The sequence below is a fragment of the Hordeum vulgare genome, chromosome 4H (assembly GCF_904849725.1).
Source record: "Hordeum vulgare subsp. vulgare chromosome 4H, MorexV3_pseudomolecules_assembly, whole genome shotgun sequence".
Taxonomy (NCBI): Eukaryota; Viridiplantae; Streptophyta; class Magnoliopsida; order Poales; family Poaceae; genus Hordeum; species Hordeum vulgare.
This window is the reverse complement of record NC_058521.1, coordinates 59283703-59294356: the sequence shown is the minus strand read 5'-3', so window position 1 is coordinate 59294356 and position 10654 is coordinate 59283703. Positions and strand designations below refer to the sequence as shown.

Below are 10654 nucleotides of genomic sequence, written 5' to 3'. Positions count from 1 at the left end.
CTCACCGCCCCTATTTGGAGGAAGGTCTCACCGCCCTGTGGATTTGCATGCTTGAAGCAAGAGAGCTCCACCCTGAAGTGGAGGAACTGGTACGCGGTCGTCGATCTGTGCGCGTCTAGCCATGTTTATGGCAGGTTAGCCCCTCTCGCGCGCCTCCTCCGTACGTAGCGCCAGCAGCCCACATGCCATAGATCCGTCATCCCTTCGTTCATCCCACGCGCCGGTCGCCGGTGGCTACCGCACTGTTCTATCATCCCCGCCCGCCGCACGCGATAACCCACACTGCCATGTCGTTTTGCTGCAGCCAGACCGCCGCCCCTGCCCTTGCGCTCCGGGCAGAGGCTCGTTCTTCCTGCTGCTGGTCACTCTTGGCGACTAGCGTTCCTCCCGGTAGTGGCTCTCTACCCACTGCGTCATCTTTCTCCCAGCTGCCGCGCCCGTCAACACCTATCTTGTCATTCCCGTTTGGTTCCAATTTTATGTGCAACTGTAGGCATTTCTTGTTTGTATTAATTCCCTCAGATCTTTGTTTGTCAGTTTGCAGTAGAACTACTCATCTTTCCTTGGCCTTCATTAAATTAATTTCTCTTACTAGATCATAGTTGTTTGATTATTGGCAAACAATCATTCTTTACCTATCATTTTTGGATCCGCAGATTGATCCGGCAACACACAGGAAGATGAAAAGAAGCATGACGGGGAAAAGGCCGGTACACCTCTAAACTTTGTAATATTTGGGAGACCGTGACTAATATTGCCAACATATATGTTTGTTGTGCTTGACCTGGATGCGATGACACTCTTTTTCATTCAGTTTGGAGTTGGTTTGCATTGTTTCTGTAAAACCGTTTTGTCTGGACGTCGTAAAGAACAGTTAGTCATGAATCATGATTACAGTTCATCATATGTATTCTGCCCCTACACAATATACATCTCATTATTTATTTTCATGGTATCATAAGTTATTTTTTTAGTTTGTTGTTTTCTGATGTAAAATGCATGATATGGATGTCTCACTTCATTTCTGCTATTTTTCTACTCTCATTGACATGTCGATATGTCGTTTCTAGAATTTTGTTGCTTCTGTTAGAACCCATATTATCAATTTGACACCATGCAAATGTTGCGACTAACAGGTTACATGCTTGTTTCTGACTTTTTAGGTTTCGACTTTGAACATTTGAACAAATTATACACTGGATATTGCTTGTATTATAATAGAAGGTAAACTTACCAAACGAACAGAGGAAGTTTTAAAACAGAGTATTGACTTATGTGCTATGTACAACATCAAATGGTATGCTAGATTTCTGAATCTTAATCCAATATAAGAATAATTAGTTCTTGAGCACCAGTTTTTTATGTGAGTAGTCAAATGATAGTCAATTCTTTCTTTCCCTCGTGCTCAAAATTGAAAATTAATTTATGTTCATACCTCTTCGATCCTAACAGTATTTGTGTACTGTATAGGAGAAATCTTCTTAGTTTCCGAATCCTGAGAAGTAGAAAGTCGGGTGCTTAACGGTGATCCTACCATGCATATGGCATAAGTAAGTTAGTTCTAAAAAGGTCATTGTTAATTTGCCTGCGTCTGCCTCACAATTGCCACAACTCCTCTTGCGTTAGTTTTCCTATAAGTTGGTACAAAGATTTGACCGTGGATGAAATTCATACGGGTAACACAGTAGTTTGTGAACAACAATATTGCATTTTCTTGGATAATCTAAAACTATCAAAATTAACCAGAGAAGTGAATATGTCTTCTCTCACACTATCCACATGTTCCTTTGTCAGTTTGCATGCGGACCGTACAAAACTGGGTAGTGCTATCGTTTTTGAAGCAACGTAGGTTCCTGAAGTTTTGAGTTCAAAATAATCATTTTAAAGATGTGGAGTAATTGGCAAAGATAAGGGTACATTATATGGGTCGGAACAATGGTAATATGTCCATGGTCATCAACAAGGGTGTGATTTGCATACCTTTGTACGGTATTATTAAAGGTATTATTGTTGCTTTGTTGATTTTTGTAGGCTCTTTTGGACGACAAAAAGGTAAGCTATCTTACAGTTAAACAGTTGGAAGAAGTAGAAATCGCACTCTTACAATATATTCTCCGAAGTATTATTTCATTACCAATTTTCCAAGCTTACTCCCAGCTTTCTTCTTTACCAGGGAATTTCTATCAGGATTCCTTTGTTTCCTTGCTTTACCTTGTTAGATTTTTGTTTCTGTTCATATACAATATGAATATTTTCTCTCATATACTCCTTCTGCTGGAAACTTGATGATTTTAGGGGTGCTGCTACTACTGCAAAGACCGTTTGATAAAAAACAAGTAGTGGTCGATCGACACTTTGGGATGAGCGTGCATGTGTGGTACGTCTACTCCAGCGACCTACACTTCCTTCACAGATTTGTTCATGCCTTTCATTTGGTTATTTTCTAACTAACATGAGACTTTTATATATGTATGTAGTACTATAACAAATACAGATTTGTTTTGCTTCTACGTACTATATCCTACTAGCATATATATATGGACTACTCGCATATGAAATGTTTGCAAAATAAAAACAAGCAAAGAAAATGCAGTTTATGATATTGTATTATTATAACTGAGACTTCTTTAACTTTTGTAGGAAGGAAAGAAAAGGACAACGCTCAAACAAAAGGACAACACTCACAAGGAACCATGAAGCCAGCGATCGTGTCATCTGGATATTTAGCCTTCATTTTGTACAACTCATGTCTCATACTAGCATCTTTTAGCTGTCCTTTTTGTGAACATGATGTATGGTGTCCTGGTGGTTATGCTTGGAACAGACTAAAGCCTGTGTATGTGACAATTAATTAATGGAATAAAAAAAATGTTTGCTGCACCTAATGGAGGATGTCTTCATGATTATTATTAGAACACCTGAACTATATATATGTAACAATCAGTACCATTGACTAATTAAAACTGTGGTTGGCTAAAAAATGTTGATGATTTGTTGGTCGGTGAAAGAAAACAACATCACATTGTTGGTCGGCAATACAAATGCCATCTGAATGTCGGTCGGGAAAGGCTGACACAAAGCCCAACTGAATGTTGGTCGGTAAAGATCCATGGCTACCCCAACAGATTCTTGGTCGGGAAAGGCCCATGGCACCCCCAACGAATTGTTGGTCGGGAAAAACCCATGACGGACCCAACAAACTGTTGGTCGGGAAAGATACTCCATAGCCATCAAACAGTCGGTCAGGAAAGATATGTTGGTCGGGAAAGGGCTTTCCCATCTGGACTTTTCCCAACAGACACTTTCAGTTGGCAATAATCTTTCCCGACCAACTGTTTGTCATCGAAAGTTGTATTTCCAACCAACCTAGTTGTTGGAAATGCAGTGTCGTGGTGTAGTGGTGGTATGATAGCAACGGTGACAGAAAAGGGTCTGTTGACGACAGACTATTCCTGACTTGTTGTATCAATGGCGCCAGAAAAAGGTCTTGCAGCAGGTAACAACAAAGTAACAAGTAACAACAATAGTGCCAGCAGTAGCAAGTAACAACAGTAGTGAAAGCAGTAGCAAGGAACAATAGTAGTGACAGCAGTAGCAAGTAACAGCAGTAGCGACAAAGTAACATAGCAGGGACCAGTAGTAAAAGACTCGTAGGCATTGGATCGGTGATGGATGATTATGCCGGAGGTGATTCATCATGTAACAGCTATAACACGAAGAGATAAGTAACTAGCTCCCGTTCGTCAATCTAATGTAGGCATGTATTCCGTATGTAGTCATACGTGCTTAGGGAAAAGAACTTGCATGACATCTATTGTCCATCCCTCCCGTGGCAGCGGGGTCCTAATGGAAACTACGGGATATTAATGTTCTCCTTTAAATAAAGAACCGGACCAACACATTAACACGTGGTGAATACATGAGCTCCTCATACTATGGTCATCTCCGGGAGTGGTTCCGGCTATTGTCACTCCGGGGTTGCCGGGTCATAACACATAGTAGGTGACTACAACTTGCAAGATAGGATCTAAAACACACATATATTGGCGACAACATAATAGGTCCAGATCTGAAATCATGGCACTCAAGCCCTGGTGACAAGCATTAAGCATGGCAAAGTAGTAGCAACATCAATCTCAGAACATAGTGGATATTAGGGATCAATCCCCATCAAAACTAACTCGATTACACCATAGAGCTCATCCAACTCATCACCGTCCAGCAAGCCTACTATGATATTACTCATGAACGGTGAAGAGCATCATGGAATTGGCGATGGAGGAAGGTTGATGATGTCGATGGCGACGATTTCCCCTCTCCGGAGCCCAGAACGGACTACAGATGTGCCCTCGAGATGAAGAACAGGAGGTGGCGGCACCTTCGTATCATAAAACGCGATGAATCCTTCTCCCTGATTTTTTTTTCCGGGCGAAACGGAATATATAGAGGTGCGATTGGAGGCGGTGGAGCCTCGTGGGCCCCACAAGCCCTCACGACGCGGCCAAGGGGGGTGGCCGCGCCCCCTGGGCTTGTGGCCCACTGGCTCACCTCCTCCAGTGGATCTTTGCGCAGGTATTTTTCATTAATTCCAGAAAAATTCTCCGTAAATTTTCAGGTCATTCTGAGAACTTTTATTTCTGCACAAAAACAACACCATGGCAATTCTGCTGAAAACAACGTTAGTCCGGGTTAGTTCCATTCAAATCAAGCAAGTTAGAGTCCAAAAAAAGGGCAAATGAGTTTGGAAAAGTAGATACGACGGAGACGTATCAGTTAGCCATGGGATGTTGTATTACGGAACGAGTAAAGAGACTTGCCAGTAACGAGATTGAAATTGGGATGGTGATACCGACGATGGAATCTCGGGAAAGTAACATACCGAAGGACAAAGGGAATGATATATGGGATTGAGTGAATCCTTGGCATAGAGGTTCAACCGATAAGATCTTCGTAGAATATGTAGGATCCAATATGGAAGTCTAGGTCCCGCTATTGGATATTGACCGAAGATCGTCTCGGTCATGTCTACATAGTTCTCGAACCCGCAGGGTGTGCACACTTAAGGTTCGATGATGTTTCAGTATAGTTGAGTTATAGGTGCTTGTGACCGAAGGTTGTTCGGAGTCCCGGATGAGATCCTGGATGTCATGAGGAGCTCCGAAATGGTCCAGAGGTAAAGATTGATATATAGGAAGTCCTGTTTTGGTCACCGGAAAAGTTTCGGGCTCATCGGTAGTGTACCGGGAGTGCCGGGAGGGTAATGGGGGACCTCCGGGAGGGGTGTGACGACCCAAGAGCCTTATGGGCTGTGAGAGGAGGTGGACCAGCCCCTGGTGAGCTGCCGAAGCCTCTCTCAAAGGACCATGCGGCTAGGAGTGGAGATAAAAAGGCAAAAGTCCTTTAAAGGAAAGGAAGGAGGAGTCCTCCCAAAGTAGTCCACCTCCCTTGTGGCAAGGTGGACTCTTCCTTAGGGTTCGACCGACCCCTTATCCATGGAGTAGGGGACAAGGCTGCCTCCTCTCCCCTCCTCCTATATATACTAGAGGTTTTTGAGGGTTTTGACACAGAAATCAGCCACGTGCTGCCCTCTCTCTTGATCTGCTTCTCCTTTAGTCTAGTTTCAGCGATGCTTAGGCAAAGCCGTGCTGGAAGAACTCCACCACCATCGCCGTCACGCCATCGCACTGCCGGAGAAATGACCTACCTCTTCGCCCCCTCTTGCTAGATCAAGAAGGTGGAAATCATCGTCGAGCTGTACGTGTGCTGAACGCGGAGGTGCCGCCCGTTCGACCCTAGATCGGGATGGGTCGTGGGACGGTTGCGATTTGGATCACGAAGACGTTCCACTACACCAACCACATTTGTTAATGCTTCCCGCTTAGCGATCTACAAGGGTATGTGGATCCAATCTCCCCTCTCATAGATGATCATCACCATGATTGGTCTTTCGTGTGTGTAGGAATTTTTTTGTTTCCCATGCAACGTTCCCCAACAAAGGTAACCCCTCTCTCTTTTCTAATTTCTTCTGTTTTCTATTTTCTACAATATGTTTTGATTTCAAAATATATCAAATCATTTTGTAAAAACCTGAAATTAATCATGTGGTCTGATTGTAATTAATCACCACCACACATTAAGTTTGAGATTATTTGGATCAATATTTTATATATATCAAATATAATCCAATGCAAATAATTGTTTGATTAGATCAAAAGCCCAATACAAAATGTTCCCGTAATCCCAAAATATTGGTTGACATTTTTACATCATGCCAATATTTTATTAGGAAACTAGGGACATTTTCTTGGATCATTTTGAAGCAATTTTTATATTGCTTATTTGGCAAAATTTCCTTCTGAGGCTTGACCACTTCCTTAATTCATTTTATGAAGAAAATAAAAATGCATGCATGAATGCATTAGCAAACATAATTAAACTAGGGCTATAACTACTCACCACCACCAAACAAGAATCTCATCCTGAGATTCAGGAGTAGTTGGGAAGAGGTCAGGGTACTCAAGCCGAAGACGATCTTCGCACTCCCAGGTTGCTTTATCCTTGGAATGATGAGACCACTGAACCTTGAGAAACTTGATGTTGCGGCATCGAGTGCTACGCTCGTTCTCATCAAGAATACGAACATGATATTCTTGGTACGAAAGGTCATCTTGGAGGTCAAGCATTTCGTGGTCCACTTCACGGATAGGATCCTTCAAGCAACACCTGAGTTGAGAAACGTGGAACACATCATGAACTTTGGAAAGTTGAGGGGGTAGTTCCAATTGGTAGGCAACCTCTCCTAGTTTAGAAAGAATACGAAAAGGACCAATGTAATGAGGATCCAATTTGCCTTTGATACCGAAGTGATGGGCACCCTTCAGAGGTGAAACCCGAAGATAAGCCTTCTCGTCAACTTAATAACTTACTTCCTTATGATGACGGTCATATTGGCTCTTTTAACGAGATTGGGCGGTTTTCAATTTTTCATGAATGATGCGAACTTGCTCTTCTGCCTCCTGGATGATATCCGGTCCAAAGAATTCTCTTTCACCAGTTTCTGACCAGTTTAATGGCGTTCGACATCTTCATCCATACATAACTTTGAAAGGAGCTTTGCCTAGATTGGACTGGAAGCTGTTGTTATAAGAAAATTCAGCAAATGGAAGGCATTTTTCCCAATTCATTCCGAATGAGATAACACAGGCTCTGAGCATATCTTTGAGAATTTGATTGACTCTTTCTACTTGACCACTTGACGGTGGGTGATAAGTGATGCTAAAGGAGAGATGGGTTCCCATATAATTCTGGAATTTTTCCCAAAATCGAGAAGTGAAAAGACTTCCACGGTCTGAATTGATTTCATCCACAAAATCAATAACCATGTTAGCCTGATGTCATCACTGCGTCAGCAGGTCAAAGGAGTCGGTCCTAGGTCAAAACTGACCACTCGGGGCCACTGGTCAGTGACCCAGGGGCTAAACCCGGTCAAACCCGATGCTAACTGTGCTTTTACCACCCACATGGCCTGCTGTCAGTGGCTGATGGCGGGGTGATTAGCACTAAATGGAAGGCCACGTCAGCACTCACCAGACTTTGGCCGGCGGCGACCAAATCAATGACGAAGGCTTGTCGGAGAAGCTCGGGATCGCGCCGCCGCCGCAGGGCATCATTTTGGGTGTGGTTTGTTGCTATAGGTAGCTAACAATGTGCCGCATCGACTGATGCCCACGGTTGGTCACGGGGACGCCGATATCGATGTTGGCGATGAGGTGCGCGGCGGAAGCGGCTCGGGCATCTGTGGCGGCTGCAGTTGGAGCATGCAGGGAGGACTGGCGAGAGGGGTAAACGGGGTTAAGGATGATCGCGGGTCCAATGGCGGTGAGGACGAGGTCGGGGGAGCTTGGGAGCTCGAGAATCGACGACGGCATCTTTCGGTGCCCGGCGACGGAATTGGCGACGGTGACGGTGATGAGAAGCTTCCGACTTCAATTCGCTCGGCGGGGAGGAGCAGCTCAAACGGTCGGAGGCCTTGGGCAGCTCGGGGGGGGGGGGCTAGCAATGGCGGTGGCTGCATTGGTGCTTGATGACGACGGTTGTGGTGGTAGGGTCCGAGGGAGAGAGAGAACAGAGAGGGGAGATGGTGAAAGAGGAGGGGAAAGGATCCACACGGCATCGACGAGGTCATCCGGAGTGTCGCACTGGCCAGGGGCGGTCCAGGCAAGCACGCAAGAGGTGGAGGTCTCGGCCGTGCGCGTGCTGCCACACCTCGTCCTCCTAGCGAGGGGTGGACGATGAGTGGGGAGGTGGGCCGGGTCGGATGCTTCGTGGACCAGGTAACCCCTCTCTCTTTTCTATTTTCTTTTGCTTTTTATTTTCTGCAATATGTTTTGATTTGAAAATATATCAAATCATTTTATAAAAACCTTAAATTAATTGTGTGGTCTAATTGGAATTAATCGCTGCCACACATTAAGTTTTAGAATATTTGGATAAATATTTTATATATAGAAAATAAAATCCTCGTCCTCCTAGCGAGAGGTAGACGATGACTAGCGAGGTGGGCTGGGTGAGATGCTTCCCGGACCACGTAAGTGGCTCACGTAACCCCTCTCTCTTTTCTAATTTCTTTTGTTTTCTATTTTCTTCAATATGTTTTGATTTGAAAATATATCATATCATTTTGTAAAAACCTCAAATTAATTATGTGGTCTAATTGGAATTAAACACTTCCACACATTAAGTTTGAGATTATTTGGATCAATATTTTATATATAGCAAATATAATCCAATGCAAATAATTGTTTGATTAAATGAAAAGCCCAATATAAAAATGTTTTTGTAATCCCAAAATATTGGTTGGCATTTTTACATCATGCCAATATTTTATTCGGAAACGAGGGAAATTTTCTTGGATCATTTTGAAGGAATTTTTATATTGCTTATTTGGCAAAATTCGTTCCGAGGCTTGGTCACTTCCCCAATCATTTTTAAAAGAAAATAAAAATGCATGCATGAAAGCATTAGAAAACATAATTGAACTAGGGTTGTAACACCAACTTGCTTGCTCATGAAGATCTTGGGTGTTGGAGGAAGCCTGTCATTGGAATATACAATCCAAGTTCTATAATAAAAGTCCCACTAGCATATGGAAGTGACAAAACATGAAACTCTTTATATAAACAACATGGTGCTACTTTGAAGCAGAAGTTTAGAAAAAGAGGTAGTAGCACTTTCCCTTCTCTCTTTTCTCTCATTTTTTTCTTTATTTCTCTTTCTTTCTCTTTTTTTATTTTTTTCTATTTTTTTCGTACGGAGTCTCATCCCGACTTGTGGGGGAATCAATGTCTCCATCACCCTTTCCTCACCGAGACAGTGCCATAATAATGAATAGCACCACACTTATATTTACTTACAACTTCATATGAAAAACTACTAAAGAATGTGACTCTATATGAATGACTCTAGCAGTGTACGAAGATGTGCAATTATATAGCGTAACATGTATAATAATGATGAATGGTGGCTTTGCCACAAATACTATGTCAGCTACATGATCATGCAAAGCAATATGATAATGAGTGTACTAGTCATATATGATGTAACGGTGGAAGTTGCATGGCAAGATATCTTGGAATGGCTATGATAATGCCATGATAGGTAGGTATGGTAGATGTTTTGAGGAAGATATAATGTAGATTATGTGCAACAGAGCGTATCATGTCATGGGGTTTGGATGCACCGGCGAAGGTCACCCCAATCTTCGAGGTGAGAATGGACCATGCACGGTACCGAAGAGGCTAGGAAATATGAGGTGGCGAGAGTGCGTACATCCTTGGGTTCACATTAGTCATAACTCATAAAGAAGTCACATACTTATCGCAAGGTTTTATTAGCTCTCTTGAAGCAAAGTACTACTTGCATGCCTCTAGGGAGGAGGTTGGTAGGAGTTAACCATTGCACGCCCTCGATCTAATCAACACATGATTTCAACGAGGAATAAGAATGCTCAGACATCATCACCATGCCATAAACAATATTTAGATGAACAACAAATTAAAATCCTTTAACTATTGATATTTTTACTAACGAACAACTATGCACTCACACCCTTTCACATAACCACATCAATATCATTAACCCATAATTTCTCTTTTATGTGCTACATGTGGTTTTAATTATGCACTCCTTGAATACATATTATTTTTTGGACTAGTCTTATAACCCATGCAAATTACCATCACTATTTATTAACTCTCAAAAAAAATTAGGTGAAGAACAAGAGTGCAATTATTTTTATAAAATCTATACGCCACCGTTCTCTAAAAGATATAAGTGAAACACTAGAGCAACTGCTTAGCTCAAAAGATATAAGTGAAGCACATAGACTATTCTAAAAAATCATGGTGGACATGTGTCTCTCTCTCAAGTGGGTGTGTCCAATAGACAATTATAGTGGAGAACTAAAAAATCCAACTATAATACACGACGCTCCAAGCAAAACTCATACCATGCGATGAATAAAAGTACAATTCCAAGTGACACATCGATGGATTGAGACGAAAGAGGGGATGCCTTCCGGGACATCCTCAAGCTTAGACACTTGAGTATTCCTATAATTTGACTTGGTGTGCCTTGGGCATCCCTAAGATTAGGA

At 42.6% G+C, this 10654-nt stretch overlaps 1 long non-coding RNA gene across 2 annotated transcripts; it reads left to right on the top strand.

The window, feature by feature from the left end:
• Positions 1-1046: 1046 nt before the first annotated feature.
• LOC123451192 lies at positions 1047-2885 on the top strand. Of its 2 annotated transcripts, none has more exons than XR_006632109.1 (4): positions 1047-1224; positions 2032-2052; positions 2296-2377; positions 2641-2885. It is a non-coding gene; the product is annotated as an uncharacterized LOC123451192 (long non-coding RNA). The 2 variants fall into 2 exon arrangements; XR_006632108.1 differs by lacking the exon at positions 1047-1224 and adding an exon at positions 1493-1550.
• The last annotated feature ends 7769 nt before the right edge of the window (positions 2886-10654 follow it).